This window comes from Eretmochelys imbricata, chromosome 5, assembly GCF_965152235.1.
Source record: "Eretmochelys imbricata isolate rEreImb1 chromosome 5, rEreImb1.hap1, whole genome shotgun sequence".
Classification (NCBI taxonomy): Eukaryota; Metazoa; Chordata; order Testudines; family Cheloniidae; genus Eretmochelys; species Eretmochelys imbricata.
This window is the reverse complement of record NC_135576.1, coordinates 70,904,478-70,923,186: the sequence shown is the minus strand read 5'-3', so window position 1 is coordinate 70,923,186 and position 18,709 is coordinate 70,904,478.

The window sequence follows — 18,709 nt, the reverse complement described above, 5'->3', positions numbered from 1 at the left end:
TCTTCAAGAAACAGCAAGAGTTCAGCCAGACTCTGGCAGCAACATTTGGTACTTGTTTTGTTGATATTCTGCAAAACTGACTGATGTATTTAAATTGTTGTGGAATGTCACATTTACATTGTAATGGCTTCCCCAGGCTTTGTGAGATATTTTACACTTGTTTGACACCCAAACACAATAAACATATTTGCAGCTGGTTCCTTGCTACAGGAGGTTGTTAAGGAAGTTACACAAAGAATCTCATTTCAGACCTATGAACTCTGTTGCTATAAGCATGGATCAGGAATACATTCACTCTGGCTACCATTCCCTTCTATCTAAGTGAAATTTTTCCATTGTAACCATAGAAATTAAAGCTCTTTATTAATTATTTTACTGCACCACAACACTGAGCTAGGAATACACAAGATGCCTAAAGTCACTTCCCTGAGTCACTTACAATCTTATGTCATATATGACACAACAAACAGGTAAAGGGAGGGAAGAGCATTTACAGGAATAAGATTACACACAGACTCAGAAAACGTGTTCCCAGGATGGTTGAGTTTTAGGTTTTTAACAAATATGTCTGTAAAATACACAAATTGTCTCAGTTATTGAGACATTACCATGGTTACAAGGAAGATCTGAAAAGTAAAAAAAAGAAAAAAAAAATTACACACCCCTTTTTAAAGTAATGCTCATAAGAGGACCTAACTGCACCTTCCTGCTACAAGCTGATCGGCTAGCTTAATGAGATGAATAAATAATGCAAACTGCTTTCTTCCAAATTATCCTACATACATTATCCTACATTATCCTACAAGCTTTTTCTCCACAGAGGTAGGAGGAGTTTTTTTCAGTGGTCCCCTATTAATGCTAAGGGGAGAGATGGGTGTGGTTAATTCCCCAAGGCTCAGGTAGAATAGAGTGCTCTGGCTTTATAACATAATAGACTTCAAAATATTTGTTGCTATGAGAGAGTACTGAACTCTCCTTTAACATAGCTGCAGTCTCCCAATTAAGGAGTACTGCAGAAAAGCAGTATGCTGTGTGATCCTTCAGATTCATTAAAAGACAGTGTCACAGGCTAGCTGGCCCTTTAAGACAAGCCAGGCTCAGCCTTGCCTGTGATCTAGCAGCTAGTCCCCAACTGATGGACCAAGGAAGTGGCCACCAGGGGATGCCAGAGAGGAGGACCCTTTGCAAGGCAGTGCTCTGGCATAAGGGGGTGCACAGGTGGTGGGTGCACTACTTTACAGATCCTTAACCCCTAAATCGGATATTTCATAGAGGACTTGAGCAACAATGTTTTATTTCATCCCTAGAACTACTCATGCTGCTATTCAAAGTCTTTTCCAGGGGAGCAACTGGAAAACTGCAGCCACCCAGGGCACCATGTCTGGGATTCCTCCTCTATGCCTAGTTATAAAGGCTGGCCAGAAGACATTACCATTTTGCATAAGAGGTTTCAGAATTTGTTTTTGCTCCAATGAGAAACAAAAGAGGCCTTTGGGGAAAAAAAAATTAAAATCCCTCTCCCCAAGAATAGCCATCAGCCCAGTGACTAGGGCACTCTCCTGGGATGTGGGAGTCCCAGGTTGAAGTCCCTGCTACAAATGAGGCACAGCAGGGACTTCATCTTGGGACACCCACATCCCTGGTGAGCATGCTAATCCCTGGGATACTGGCTATTCTGGTGTTGCCCTCTCACTCAGGTGCAGGAGGGAGTACCTGTTCAAAACTAAAGAAAGTTTAGTCAAAACCAAAATGTTTCTTTGAAAAGTTTTGGTTTCACCAAATCTGCATTTTCTGAGACACACATGCAAAAATTTAGTCAAATTCCTGACCAGCCCTACCCATCATGCCAGTCCCCAAGACCACTAGGGGTCACTACAGGGTGCAGGAAATATATTTGTTTAAAATCAATGGCTAGCATAAAACATTACTGCAATCACCTTTTGTTTCTAATCCAGTCGATTCTTTGTCCCTTTTTGCTATTAGACCATATCCCTACATCCTATTAATAATCAACGGCAAGAATAATTGATGCCTTCCTGTACAATCAAAGAATTATTGCACAACCCCCTATTTCAAATACTTCGCAAGGATGCACTAAGATAAAATAGCTTGCTCCAATTATGTAACATCAGGGATTAATTTGGTGTCACTGGAGGTACACCAGGGATTAATTTAGCCCTATGATTTTAAGGCTGATGGATGGTCAAAAGAGAAAGGCAGTGATATACACTACAGTTGTAGCACTTCAAGAAATTAAGACATACATGTATGTTCAAACCATTACATAACTTTTAGTTCATTAGCCAAAAATGTGTTACATCTTGGATTACAAATACCATTTTCTTACAGGAAATGGCTAAGCAACTAAAGATAATGCATCTCACTAATTGAAAAAGTGCCAAACATATGCTTACGGATCTTACAACAATTATGAACACTTGGCCTGAAAGTAAATAGTTTCCATTGCATGAATTAGATAAAAATTCATGGGGAAAAATATCCAGTTTAACTAAAAGAATGTGCGTGTGAATGTGCGTGTGTGAATTTTGTGCTCATAACAAAGCTGCCAGACGGAAATATGTGCAGACTGAAGTTCTCTATTTATGCACAGGACAGGCACAGCACAGATATATGGTTGTTAAAATTGAGCTTGAGAAGAGGGGTACAGCCCTATACCCATTCATTTCCATTTTCCCAAGAATATTTAAACTCTTTTCTTACTGCTTAATTTATCTATAGAATGTCTCAAAAAATGTAAAAAATGTGTAATTAAAATAAATAGAAGCACTGAAGTGCATGCAATAGTTGTCTCAGCTGAATACAGATGGATATTGAAGGCTAGAGGTTGTTCATAAAAATAATATGTATTCAACTGTAACTAGAACCTTTCGGAACATCCTTGATGGCTGAAAATATGAGTTTTATCTTTGTACTGAGATTAATTATCTTCCAAGTAAATCAATACAAAGAAGACCCAACACCAGATATCTTAAATTTCACCAGAAGCTGTGGATGATCTACTCAATCAGAAGGCTTATGAAGGCCTTTGGAAATTGCTAGTGTAACTGGGCTAAAGTCCATAGCACTGTATCCTCTGTTACTCCTCAAAGAGCTGATATCGCAGAGGAGGGTATTAGTCAAAAATCCTGATTTGCAAAGTCATTATTTGTATATTACTTCATTAATTGTTGGGAACCATGTCTCAAGAATTTGACAATACACAGGGTTGGATTCTAACCGCAATTATACTTCTCAACCTGCAAATGCCCCAATGTGTGACAAAGAACCAAACTAAAGGACACCATGCTATTCATGGAAAAAAATTAAAATGATGTGGAATTCATTCCTTTAATATAGATAACTTTTTCTATAACTTCAGTTTCATATTTCTTTATTTCTGTTATAAATAATTTTCTACAATATAAATTATGGAAAATCAACTTAATGCAGAATGTAGGTAGATTTGGGGACTACAATGAGTGACATCCCTCAAAATAAACAAGGAATGGCGAACTGTGGCCACTGGGAGCTGCAGACAGCCTTATATGCGGATGGGCAATGTAAACACTGTCTCGCAGCCCGCCAGCGGATTACCCTGATGGGCCACGTGCGACCAGCGGGCCACAGATTGCCCACCACTGCTATAGGGAGTCCAGGTAACAAGATAAAATATTTTTATGTGAGTTGTTCCAAAGTCATAAGCTCACCCAGAGGAAAGGGCTTTACAAACTAACCCATTGCCAGAAAGGGCTTTGTACCTAGTGCCATCTACTTGTGAGAATTACAAAGAAATTTATCTGTTAGTTATTGTCTACCATTCCAGATTTACTAAGGTATCTCACTGTGGGATACCCTATATGCAAGTTGTCAGCAAATTTAAAATATGTGTTTGCTCTTCGGGATATAACCAAAGAATTAATAACTGTAGAGTGACTCAGTTTATAACATCATGAGTTTTAGAATGCAGTTTTGACTGTTTACCTTCTCAGGGGAAAATTTTATGCCTTTGTTTTAGTTTTGGAGAGCTGCTATTAAGAGGCTCAGCAGCTATTAAATAAAAACATTCCCCACTCTGGAGCTGGATTAAATTGCTTTTAAATCAGACCATTTAGGGCTGCAACTGAAGAACTGGACAGGAAGTTAGTAGAATTTATTTAAGTGAAGTTCTGTAGTATTGTACTTGTAGGCCAGATCTTGAGACATGCCTGAGCTGTAGTTGACGTAGCTCAGGAAGGTGGTTTTTAAGACAGCTTAATGCTGATGCTTGCCCTTAAATCCCGGTACTTCCCAACTTTAACATGTCTGTGTAACTTGGAATAGCCTCAGGGCTGTTCAAAGGGCTCATCTACATGGGATCATCCAAGAAACCTAATCCAAATAGCTAAAAATGTGACTTTGAATTGGGTTAGTTAAACCATATTAAATATCTATGTGGATGCAGTATTTCAGAATTAAAGTGGCTTTAATTCAGTTTAATTCAGTTTAATTCAGTTTAGATTAATTCACTTTGGAAGTGAATGAGGGTGAGTTTAATGTGGTTTAACTAATTCATTTCAAAGTCAATTCAGATTAGCTTTCCTGGAAGTCCCTGTGTAGACAAGTCCTGAATTACACCTGGATGCCCATGGCCCCATATTTAAGAGCACTTTGACCATGCTGCTCTCCCTCTTTACCCCTCCAACCATCCCTACGCACACTCCATATGCTGAAGAGCCAACCTTAGTGTCTCTGCATTATCCAGGGATTCACTTTATAGGAGGATAATCCTGAGCTGGCTGGGAAGGTGCAATTTCTACCTGCTTTGTGCTGCTGGAAAGTGTCAAAGAAGACAGAGCGTAGGGGAGGATCACCCAATTCCTATTTAAAAGTATAATATAGTATTTGAACTGTGCATTTATAGTAACCTTTGTAGAATATTATGTGGTTTTTTTGTATGTTTTTGGAGGATTTCAACTTTCTTTGTTGAGGAACAAAGAAATAAGTATTCTAACCATTCACTGGAAATTTATTCTGAACTTTCCAGGCACTGTTCTGAATTGGAGCTATGAGTACCTTTATGAATCTCTAGGATGATGACAGCAACAGACTGGTAAAATCGACTGTATATTTTGGTGGTGATTGAATTATGTGTAAATATTAGGGAGTTTTCCTTTTTCTCTTAATTGAAAGAATGATTTTCTGTTTGAGAACGTTGTTATGAAGAAAAGGCACTAGGAATCTGGCATGTTATTTGTGAAAGAAAGAGGCAATATCAGCCCCTGCTTAGACTAGAAAGAGGTTCAGGACCATTGTTAAAATGAGAATACTAAATTCTCTCTCTATTTTTAAGGGGAGTTTTTTCTATAGCTAGCCCCTTTTTTCTTTCTTTATTTATGCCTTTTAAGTGGAACAATTTTTGGGACAAATGAGAAAAATATGGAGGGTGTACCTGGACGGGACAGGATTCAATGGAGTAATGCATTGGGATACCCGATATGCAAGTTGTGGATTTGATATCATTTTGGATTATTTGGGGTCTAATATTATTGACTATCTATAGCCTTTTGTACTTCTTAATGCCCCAATCCTGCAAAGACTTTGCACATGCTAAACTTTACATACTGTGAGTTGTACCACTGAAGTTACTAGGACTACTTACAGTGCATAAAACTAATTACATGTGTAAATCATTGCAGGATCAGGATCTAAATCTGATTGCCAACTGTCGGAAACAAGTATATATGGTGTTTCTCTTTTGCAAGCCAGAAACATTTAGAATTCATTGGAAGGAATAATACTTCATTTATGAATTGTTATTGTGAAATATACTGTACAATTTTTTCCCAGAGTTTAAGTCTAATTTCTAACAAGATTCTTGTTGAAGTCTTAATAATAAAGAACAGTTGATATATTTATTTATTTGAAGGGAATGGGAATTAAATTAAGTCATTCTTGCTGAAAAGTCTCAACTTCAGAGTCAAAAGTTTACATATTTTTACGTGGGTTTGATTGCAATTGATTCTTATATTTTTAGATGAAAAGGAGTAATCATTTTTATATAAATTGATTTTTGGAGTCTGTAAACCATATCTGCAAGAAATTGCTATTCCCCAGAGCCTACGTAATCAAATTGGAGACATGGAAATAACCATAGCTACGGTTCAGACCTCAAAAAGCCTGGGCCAGAGCTATATGTTGTCAGGGTTGAATCAACCTCTGATGTCCTGGTGGTGTTTCTGGAGGATATCAGAAATTCCCTTAGTCACTAAAACCATCTGACTGGCACTTCTATCAAATCTTGGAGTCACATTTCCCTCACTGCTCTGCACCTGGGGCAGTGCCGCTACCAGCTTGACCCTTGCTATATCCTGACAGTCAACAATTGAGTCCTAACTTTTTTACTATTTATTATGTAAAGCATTTTGGGATACAGTTTGTATGAAAGATGCAATGCAAAATAAAGCTTCATGACACTGTCCGCATGCTCTCAGTATGCACAATGATGATACTTCTGAATAAAGTTTAGTACATAAAAAATGGTCATTATTATTATATGCTGAAGTTATGCTTGACAATGCACTGTGGAAATGCAGGAAGATCAGATGTTATACATTATTACTGTGTATCAATCTTCTGATTCTGAAAGGTGGCTAAAAAACAATCTGCCTTAGGAGGTGCAGGAGCCAAGCTCATTCAAGCCTATTTTGTACATGCATTTCAAAGTCCATGTTTTCTACTTCCCATGTGAAACTTTGGATTCATGGCCAATGTTAAACATAACACTCCTTGTTAAACTGCTTTCCTCCATATCTCATTTGGATCTAGACATTTATTTTAAACAGCATCTCTTTTGCTATGTAAAATATATATATTGCTTTTCTGCCACCTTGTGGCTTCTCCAAACATTGTACCATTTTTTAAAAAAACAACAACAACCACTCACTTGTTAAAGGGTTTATTTATTTCAGTATTCTTATGTGGAGTTACATATGCATAAGGGCTCAAATTCTGCTCTCATTTACCATGGTGCAACCCGTAGCAGAGCACAGTTTGGCCTCATGAAGACATTCTCTCATAGGATTCAGTCCAACAAAAAGAAATGCTACTTCCTTTGCTCCACTTAGGTCACTGGACTGAAAGTAAACAAGCCATTGTTTCCTCATTGTGGAAACTCAGTTGCATCTGACCCAGGTCTGATTAATACAGTGATAATCTAAGCAACAGGAAATAACATGTGAAGTATAGCTCTACTCTGAAAAGTGAATATGTAAAATCTGAGCTGGATCCTAGTCTGATTCACTAATAAGTCCATAGAATTGTTAGCTAAATGCTGGGTCAAATTTTGCCCTTAGCTACATCTGTGAAATCCAATTGCTTCACTGCTACCCAGGGAAAAATGATGGCAGAATTTGGCCTTTAAGAATCTTTATTATTAGTGAGGATGCATGAGCCCTGAAAAACCAAGCTTGACTTTCAGATTTCAGGTTGTATTTGTAGGGCTGGAAGTTACAGGGAAAAAAGGTTTTAACCTATAAATTGAGCACATTCGATTTGAAAAGCAATGAGAACACTAACATGGAAACACACATGCCATTTCTATAGTTACAGCTCTACACCTTTCCACTGCCATCTGCTGGGGAGGAGGTATCTTTGCTAGGGACATCACAAAATTATGTGTGTACATGAAACCAGCTATTTAAGAAATGTATGAACTGGTTGAACATTAATCCTCAAATGAACCATTTGTTGATGTAATGTTAAGTTAGATCCCAGATCAGAGTGGGTGGCTAAAAAATTAAGCTAAGATGCTCTCTGAAATGCTAAAGTGTTAGTATGTAAATTGCACTTTCCTGCTCCCTTTTCTAGTAGCAGCTGCAGACCAAAACAGCAGATGCAAGTTGGAGCCTGGAGAAAGTAGTGTTGGTACATTGTCCTGACATACTCCAACCTACAATGACCCCTGAAATCATCAGTTGCTAACAGAGCAGGTTCAAGAATAAATGTCACAAAAACTTTAACTTTTGAAGTTTTCCATTTTGCAGGGTTTGAAATTGACCCATTTAATTTTTTTTTAAATATTTTAATTAAAAAAACCCTAAACCCCAGCTTTTGGTAACGAAAGTGTATAATAATAATTTCTATAAGGTTTTTGATTAAAAAAATCAATTTAGAATGTTGTAAAGAAAATTGTGAAACATTTAGAAAAATAGTAAACTATTTGACAGGAGACGTATAATATGAGTGGGTGACACTAACAAAGCCATTTCTGTCATAACCCAGTATTAATCCTGAGTGTTAGAGGTTAGCGACTGCTGGAGTAAAATCATTGATGCTTCCCCTCTCACCATCACCACCACCAGTGTTATTGCCCAGGAACAGGTGATTGGAGATCAGGTAGTATATTTTGTTTTGTTTTTTTGAGAACTGGCCGGACTAACAGATGTTTCAGAAATGTCAGTAGGCAGTCTTTGAGAAGGATACATTAATGACTTTAGGTAGTGGTTGACTGCTGGATTTCATCACCCATGAGAACCAGGGGACAAATGTAAGAGATGTCAAAATTCTGCCAGACATGGCAGCATGGCCTTTGATTTTGCTGTGGTTCATAATCTTGTACTTTTCAGCACCGTATGGTGAGACCTCCTCACAGAGGACAAGTATTTGGGTCAGAGAATTAATTGAGAAGTCCTTGATTATTAGCTACTTGACTATTTGGAATAGCAGTACTACCTGTGTTTATGACAGAGAAAAATAAAGTTTTCTTGGTTTTCTTCATGACTATGGCATATTTCTATAGGAAAACTTTTTGTTGCTGTCATAAGGAATCAGAAAGGGTCTTGTACCACTCATGTTCTAGTCATCAGCTTCATGTTTGTTTTGACAGCGAATTGAGAAGCAATGGTAAGCTGTGTGGTTAGTGGGTGGGTGAGACAGAAGTAGATATTTAGAAGCCAAGGTCTCACTGGCTGAGACTACAAGGTTGTAATAGTGCTCCACTGGTCCAGCTGCAGGATGATGATCTATGCTACTACATTCTGGAAATGTCAGTTTCTGATAGTGAACCATTTCAGTGGGACTATCGTTCACTGGTAAGTGTTGTCAACCGTATATCAATGGGGAGAAGGTGATGGTCAGGTTCAGGAGCAAGACCAGTTTTTTATTCAAATTTATATCAGCTATGCCAGTGGTCACCAACCCGTAGATTGCGATCGACTGGTCAATCCTGGAGCCTCTGCCAGTCGATCCTGATCTCCAGCTGCTAAAAGTCCGGTGGCCCAGAAGGGCTAAGGCAGGCTCCCTGCCTGCCCCAGCCCCATGCCACTCCCGGAAGCAGTCAACTCTCATCTGTGGCCCCTGGGGCAGGGAGCAGGGGTCTCTGCATGTTGCTCCTGCCTGCAAGCACCGCCCCCGCAGCTCCCATTGGCCGGGAATGGGGAACTGCAGCCAGTAGGAGCTGTGGGGGGAGTACTTGCAGGCAGGAGCAGTGCACAGAGCCATGTGACAAGCACCCCCCCCACACACAACTTTCTTCAGGGGCGTGTTGGCCACTTCTGGGAGCGGCATGGGACCAGCGCTGACCGGGAGCCAACTGAGGTAAGTGCCGCCCAGCGGGAGCCGGCACCCCAACCGCCAGTCCTGAGTCCCCTCCTGGAGCCAGCACCCCCTGTCCCCTCCTGCACCCCAAGCCACTGCTCAGCCCTGAGCCCCCTCCTAGAGCCAGCACCCCATACCTCTTCCTGTACTCCAACACTATGCCCCAGTCCGGAGTCCCCTCATGCACCCAAACTCCCTCCCAGAGCCTGCACCCCACACCCCTCCTGCACCCCAACCTCCTGCCCCAGGCTCAGCCTGGAGCCCCCTCTCACATTCCAGCCCCATCCCAGAGCCTGTACTACCTCCCGAACCCCAACCACCTGCCCCAGCCCGGTGAAAGTGAGTAAGGGTGGAGGAGAGTGAGCAATGGAGGGAGGGGGAATGGAGTAGGTGGGGCGGGGCTTTGGGGAAGGAGCTGGGCCTTGGGGCTGGGTAGATCCTGGGTTGCACTTAAATTCAAAAAGTGATCTTGTGCATAAAACGGTTGGAGACCACTGAGTTACATGGTGTGATCTGTTGTGTGCATAGGTCTAGAAACACATTGGACCAAAACAGCAGTCTCCCTTTTGCAGGTGCAATTTGCATGTGCTCTTTTTCCTACAGCTGAATTAAAGGAGCAAATCTGTGTATCATGCAGATCAGGTGGTTAGAGGTTCGAGTATTCAGAGTTTCATTTGCAATTCATTTTCCAGTTGCAAAATACATGTGTAAAAAGGGAGGCCAGGCCTCAGCCCTTTTGAAAATTTACTCCTTTGATACAAGCTCATGATTTCTATGCTAGATAGAAGGTTCTTGGGCTAGAGAATTAGAGGGGTTTTTTGGATGAAGGTTGGTGTCAGTGGGAGCTGCAGATATTCCACACCTTTCAGGATGTGCCTCTATGTGTTTTGCAAGGAGTGTTCTCTACCTTTTTCTCATAACTGAAAATTAACTCATTTTCAAAAGATTATGAAACATAAAAACATTTTATTAGGTTTCCCATCAGCTGTTAATAAGTGGCATGAATATGCAGTTCTACAAAATGACACAGGGCACAATAATACATTTATAAAAGGTGAGCAATCAGAAAAGATAAAAAAGAAAACATCGGCAAAGTTTAGGTACTAGCAGATTTTAATGTTGCTTTTAGGATAAAAATCACAATTGTCTGAAAGCTAACACCTCAGAAAAATTTTGCTTCCACAGAACATTTATTTTTCTTGGGTTCTATTGTAAAATATTATTTAAAATGTCACAAGGGCAGCATAATAAATGGTACTAATAACTGAAAAAAGATTAAAGAAGGTATTAAAACAACTATAAAATATTCCTGAATTGGAGAGCTTGAGGTATCACCTAGAGCTACCATACTCTGATAGTTTGTTCTCCAGGAAAAGAACATTTTTATCATTAGCAAAAAAGTGCTGCTTATTTTGGCTGAGTGCATATGGTGGTAATGTATTTAATTTTCCTTCTCAAAAAGCAGAGTAAGGACATGGTAAGTGATGTTACTTTTGTCATTCCATCAATTAATGGGAGCCATGCAAAGGCTCAGAAGAGTAAGGCTTGCCAATAGCCACTAAATCTTGAACTTTTGAAAAAAAGTTATCTGATGCCTGTGATTTTGTAAAAGTTTTACATATTGCTTCTATGAGGTTGATACCTCTGTTAACAAAGCTGAACACGGGGGCGGGGGGGGGGGGGCAGGGGGGAGCAGCCTTTCATATTAGCTGTGGCTATTGATTAGTTGGTAAAGCAGTTGGACTACAGTAAGCCTCAGAGCCCTAACCTTCAATAGACATTTCGGTTTTCAAGCCTTAGTCTCAATTCTAAAGATCTATTCTTAATTTTTATGCTGAAGAGAGAGACACTTGCTCTCCTTCTTTACACAACCAAATGAATACAAACAACCAATCTTGCTGAAGATAAGGACAGTGTTGAGCAAATGTGATGTATTTTACCATGCTTATTTGTATCCGAAAAGATTGTTCTGTTAAGAACATTTTACTCAGCATGCACACTACAAATGCTGGTGGGGAGCAGATTAGTTGGATAAGTTGAAGCACAGAATTTGCTTAACAGAATAAAATTACATAAATGCTCAATGGAATTCCAGACAAGTTTTTATAAACCGATTTTTTCAAAATTAAAAATATTACCATTTTCATTTTGACTCTGGCTCATCCCTAACTTTCTACATAGTTCAGTTAATCCAGGAAATGAGGACTTCCTTTTAAAATGCGATATCAGGCCAAAATTTTATTACAATTAACATTAAATAAAAGTGAGGGCTGTAAACTTAAGGAGTCCAAATTGATTTCTGTTCTTTCAAGTGGAAAGCTAATTTAAGATATATCACATAGTAGGCCAGATTCAGCCTTAGTGGGACAGGAACAATTCCCACTGGTCTCAGGCCTCCCATGAGTTGAGCACTATGGCCCTCAAGTACTTTTCTGGACTATGACCAGAGTGCTCAGTTCCTTGCAGGACTGAGCCTACTGAATGCAAATGGGGATGTACTTGCCTTCACCAAAGCTGAATTAAGTCCATTATGTCTTGTACACTACAATAATGTTGTTACTTCCATAATTAAATTTATCAGTACAGTTCTTTGAGTTTAAAACATCTGAAAATTACTTTTAGTAAATTCTATAATACAAGCAGTTGAGAAGCAATTTCAACAATCATTCAAATAAGAAATTTACAAATTTTTAAGGGTATGTCTGCACTACGAAATTAGGTCAAATTTATAGAAGTCTTTTATTTTAGAAATCGGTTTTATATATTGGAGTGTGTGTGTCCCCACAGAAAATGCTCTAAGTGCATTAAGTGCATTAACTCGGCGGAGTGCTTCCACAGTACCGAGGCTAGAGTCGACTTCTGGAGTGTTGCACTGTGGATAGCTATCCCACAGTTCCCGCAGTCTCTGCTGCCCATTGGAATTCTGGGTTGAGATCCCAATGCCTGATGGGGCTAAAACATTGTCGCGGGTGGTTCTGGGTACATATCGTCAGGCCCCCGTTCCCTCCCTCCCTCCGTGAAAGCAAGGGCAGACAATCGTTTTGTGCCTTTTTTCCTGAGTTACCTGTGCATACCACGGCAAGCATGGAGCCCGCTCAGCTCACTGTCACCGTATGTCTCCTGGGTGCTGGCAGACGCGGTACTCCATTGCTACACAGCAGCAGCAACCCATTGCCTTGTGGCAGCAGATGGTGTAATAGGACTGGTAGCCGTCATCATCATGTCCGAGGTGCTCCTGGTTGCGATCAGGAGCGCCTGGGCAGACATGGGCACAGGGACTAAATTTGGAGTGACTTGATCAAGTCATTCTCTTTAGTCCTGCAGTCAGTCCTATTGAACCATCTTATGGTGAGCAGGCAGGTGATACGGATTGCTAGCAGTCCTATTGCATCGTCTTCTTCCGGGCAGGCAAGAGATGAGGATGGCTAGCAGTCCTATTGTACCATCTTCTGCCGAGCAGCCATGAGATGTGGATGGCATGCAGTCCTTCTGCACCTTCTGCTTCCAGCCAAAGATGTAAAAGATAGATGGAGTGGATCAAAACAAGAAATAGACCAGATTTGTTCCGTATTCATTTGCTTCCCCCCCTCCCCCGTCTAGGGTACTCATTCTTCTAGGTCACACTGCAGTCACTCACAGAGAAGGTGCAGCGAGGTAAATCTAGCCATGTATCAATCAGAGGCCAGACTAACCTCCTTGTTCCAATAAGAACAATAACTTAGGTGCACCATTTCTTATTGGAACCCTCCGTGAAGTCCTGCCTGAAATACTCCTTGATGTAAAGCCACCCCCTTGATGTAAAGCCACCCTCCCTGTAAGCCAACCCTGTAAGCCGTGTCATCAGTCGCCCCTCCCTGCATCAGAGCAACGGCAAACAATCGTGCATTTGAGTTGAGAGTGCTGTCCAGAGCAGTCACAATGGAGCACTCTGGGATAGCTCCTGGAGGCCAATACTGTCGAATTGTGTCCACAGTACCCCAAATTCGACCCGGCAAGGCCGATTTAAGCGCTAATCCACTTGTCAGGGGTGGAGTAAGGAAATCGATTTTAAGAGCCCTTTAAGTCGAAATAAAGGGCTTCATCGTGTGGACAGGTGCAGGTTTACATCGATTTAACTCTGCTAAATTCGACCTAAAGTCCTAGTGTAGACCAGGGCTTTGTTAGGTAAAGAAAGTTCCAACAGTTGGGTTCATATCTCTGCATGCAATATTGTCTTTAGGTAAATAAAACTTTAGACACACTGCATAAACTAGTGGTCAAACTTTGAGAAAATTATCATTGTGCCTTTAAAGAAAAATCTGATCTGTCAAGTTATTTTCTCAAGGTTTGAGATTGAAGTATTATTATTAGTATTGAAGTAGCACCTAAGTGCCCCAATCATGGATCAGGGCCCCATTGTCTAGGTCAGTGTCTCTCAAACTTTCCAGGCTACTGTACCCCTTTCAGGAATCTGTTTCACCTCACTTAAAACCTATTTGTTTACAAAATCAAACATAAAAATACAAAAGTATCACAGCACACTATTACTGAAAAATTGCTTACTTTCTCTTTTGTACTGTATAATTATAAAATAAACCAATTGGAATACAAATATTGTACTTACATTTCAATATATAGTATATAGAGAAGTATAAACAAATCATCGGCTGTATGAAATTTTAGTTTGTATGGACTTCCCTAATGATTTTTGAAATCACTGTTGTAAAAGCCACTGTTATAAAACTAGGCAAAGAGCTAGATGAGTTGATGTACCCCATGGAAGACCTCTGTGTACCCCTAGAAGTACACGTACCACCGGTTGAGAATCACTGGTCTAGGTGCTATACAAACACAGAAATAAATATTTGACCTTAATAAGATCAATGTATTGTTCTGATGTATAACGTTCGTAACACACAATGAAAGCTTTCAAATGTGAATTAAATATAGTGTTTATATATTCATAGAGTTTAAGGCCAGAAAGGACCAATGGATAATTTAATCTGACTTCTTGTATATCACAGAATAGTAAATGTCACCCAGTTACCTTTGTATTGAACCCAATAACTTGTGTTTGGCTAAAGCATATCTTTCTGGAAGTGATCTAGTCCTGATCTGAAGACACCAACAGATGGAGAATCCACCATCCCCCCTTGGTGGGTTGTTCCAGTGATTTATCACCCTCACTGTTAAAAATGTGTGTCCTATTTCCAATTTGAAATTGTCTGGTTCCAGCTCCAGCCATTGGTATTTTAATACATTTACACAGGGGATATTTATACAGAAACACTACATATTTAATCTAACAGTTTGGTTTGTGGCTAGTTCAGTATTAAACTGTCTCCTTTTTAGTGAATCTGAGTCTTTTCTTCATATTAAAGTCATTTACCAATTTTAGGGATTTTTAAAAAAACTTAAACATTCATCTTAATTTTCACAAAACTTTAGAAGTGGTTGCTGAATCAGTCAGGATCTGGAAGATTTTATAAAGGAATGAATGAACATGTTCATTATGTCAAAAAGTTCCAAGCCATCATTACAGGGCCAGTTATACCATATTTCATTATATAATATCTAACAATAGAATCACAGGCTCCATTCCTTCCTGTGATACATACATATCTTACAACTTGTCCGGAGTTGGATGATGTTTTGCAGGTTAAGCAGGCAGGGTTAAGAAAAGGATGCAGCACCTGTGATTAAATCTTAGCCTTGACCATCTTTATTGAAATGGTTTTCAACAAAATCTGAAGACAGGAACCCATCTTCCTGGATGTGTCCATCGCTTATGACACAGTTTGGCACACAGGCTTTTTGTGTAATTCTCTTGAGTTGCCCTGCATTAGGTGGTCAAATAGTAGAGCTTTTCCTCTAGAACAGGCAGTTCAGAGTACACATGGGCGATCATTGCCGTTCTTGGAAGTGTCAGATCAGCAGTCTTCCTCAAGGTTCGGTTCTTTCACCAATACTGTTCAATGTGTACATCAATGACTTGCCAGTAACACTCTCATGCAAGTTTATTTATGTCAACGACATCTATCCAGCTCATTCCTTCTCAGAAATTGATAAGGTCCTGAATGATGATATGAAGCCAGTAACACTCTCATGCAAGTTTATTTATGTCAACGACATCTATCCAGCTCAGTCCTTCTCAGAAATTGATAAGGTCCTGAATGATGATATGAAGCTTATGGCAGACTATTGTAGTTGATGGCGTTTAAAGACGAGCTTTTGCAAGATGGTTTCTGGCGTATTTCATCTGCACAATGCAAGCACAAGCCACAAGTTAAATATTTTCTTAAACGGCCAAAGTCTGCAGCATGACGCAAACTCGGTTTACCTCAGCATGATATCGGATAGGTCACTGATATACCAGAACCACTTGAAGAAGCAGCAGCCAAAGTTAGCACTCAGAACAACCTGTCAGAAAACTGGCTGACTCAATCTGGGGTGCAAGCGCCCGGACCCTTAGAACATCAGCCCTTACTCTCTGCTATTCAACAGCGAATACTGTGCTCTTGTCTGGTGTCACTTGTCTCAAATGAGGCTGATTGATGTACAGCTTAACAAAGCTATGCACATTGTTACTGGAACTTTACGTGCCACTCTGTTGCTGTGGCTGCCAATACTTAGTTACATAGCATCGCCCCGTATTTGCCGTGAGGGGACTCCATTATGATGCTGGCCAAGATCTAGAAGACCTGCCTTTGTACACAGACCTCTTCAACCATCTGCCCTTTATGGTCACTTATGCCACCACAGGACATGACTGTAGAATCTGTTTGGCGTAACGAGTAGTCAGCGATGACAGTCATCAATCACTCTCTCATCACCGACCCAACCACCTGCCTACCAGGTTTTGACCTGCCAGGGAACCTGTAGTCATCCCTGAACCGGTTTTGAACAGAACAGGGCAACTGTGTGGCCAATCTCTTCAAATGGGGTTTCTCTAATGACCCATGATGTAGCTGAAGTCAACTTCAAACTATGCTGCATATCCTTGACAAGTACCCACTGACTTACTTTGACAGCAGCTATTGGCTGTTCATCTGGCTGATGATGTTGCTATCAAATGGCAGGACACTTTGTACATACGCTTAAGAAGACTGAAAATATTTGTAGCCAAACCAAGCAAACACCACCAGCAGCTCTGGTTCAGTTTTAGAGCTTTTGTTGGTATGGACATATTATTAGGATAGAAGATCAATGAATTACAAAGCACATTTACCAAGAAATGCCACTACACAGTTGTCAGCCACATGGTTGCCAAAAGCTTCAGTGATGTAGTGAGTGCCAATTATTGACATAGACTGAACATCTAGACCGTCTTAAGGACCTAGCAAGAGATTGATCCAGGTGGCACTTGATCTTCTAGGAAGCCTATAACCTTTTGGGATTTGCTTTGATGATATCCCCAAAACCCCTGCTAAGCTACTACCTAACCCTGGAGACACCTAAATTCCCAATGTTAAAGTACACTAAGTCTCTGCCTGAGGGTATGTAAACTGCTACCTCAGTCTAGGTGCCTGGGCTCCTATCGCATGCCTAAGTTGCAGTGGGTGCCTCAAAGCAGCTGAAACTGAACATTGCTCTGCCTATCTCACCTGCAGGACCTGATCCGGCAGGTGTGCTCTGAACATACCTAACTCCACAAAAGGACCATTGCATATTTAATTATTGATACATGGGGACAGCTTAAACAGTAGACACCGAGACTCCTTCACCCCAAATGTCCCATAGGCCAGTGATTAGGTCACTCACCTGAGAGATGGGAAACTCCTATTCAAATTCCTTCTTTTCATCTGGCAGAGATGGGAGCTGAACCTGGGTCTCTGACCTCCTGTGTGAGTATCCTCATCACTGGGCTAAAAGTTATAAGGGGATCCCGCTTCCTACTGCTCCTCCCATTGGCTTTTTTTGTGTGCATTTAGGCATTCACCAGCACCATTCTTCCAATAAATGGGTGAGGTGCCTGACTCCAGGACAGGATTCAGAGCTGTGGATCCCAAGTGAAAATAGATGCCTCTCTCCAGCCTGCACTTAGGCTTCTAACTTCCTGAGAGGGGTGGGGTTTAGGACACCACCACCACTCTCCTCTTCATCTGCTATGGGCTAGCTTAGGCAGTTCCCTACTAGGGTGCTGGCTTTTGTGGGTCCAGGTCATAGGTGCTTATTATTCCCCATGCTTTGTATCGGGAGCCTCAGTACCTAACTCAGGGTTTATGGATATCACTGTGGGGTAAGGTGCCTAAATGTTAGGTGCTGCAACATGCAGCAGTGCAATACCTAAGACCCTTGTGGATTTGGGCCCCTGTTGCTAGGAGAGGGCTAGCAATTGCTACTGCAGGAGGATACAAGGTAGCAGGATACAGGAAGAGGTGTGTAAGAGTTACACCAAGACTCATTATACCCCTTACTTATTATACCTTTTAGGAGTTAGGTTAGGAACTGTTTTCCTCAGTTCACGTAACTGGTAAAAGCAATTGTATCTAGGGTATTTGCATCCTCTATTTTATCTGCTTTAGCAAAGCAATCCTCTGTTTCTCAGTGTGTGAGTATCAGAACCCACTGAAGTCTACAGCCTGTAGAACTTAGTGCTTGGAGTACCTGCAGTGTTTGCCTCCAAGCTCATGGTACACAGAGTATACTCTCAGACCCCTGAAGGGAAACGGCATACCACAACTCTGCAGCGGGGGTCAGGTACCATATATGAGACCAAGGCTAAAAATGTAAACTGCTAATGACTTGTTCATCCAAGGCACTGCTAGCTCTCAAAATATACTACAGAATATCACACAACACACTCACATCACTCCTCAAAAAGGGCTTTGCCTTGAAGGTTATCAAAATCAGCTTCAGTTGGACTGAAGAAGTGGGAAGAAGAGCAGAGACAAATTCCAGATTTGAGGATCCCCTTTAAGAAAATCACCTGCTACCAGTCCCCTCTTTAAGCTTGAGTCATGTTGTCAACCGCAACTGCAGCAGTATGACTCGCTCTCTTTGTGAATCACCATTTAATAAGCAGGGGGCTGCACTCTGCACTAACTTAAGTTTCCAAGTGCTTTAACGCCACACAGAGAATTCCATTAGTGTAATCGTGAGTTGACAAAGGCAGAGATACTAGCCAGTTCTGCATCAGAAAGAAAACAAGTCATAC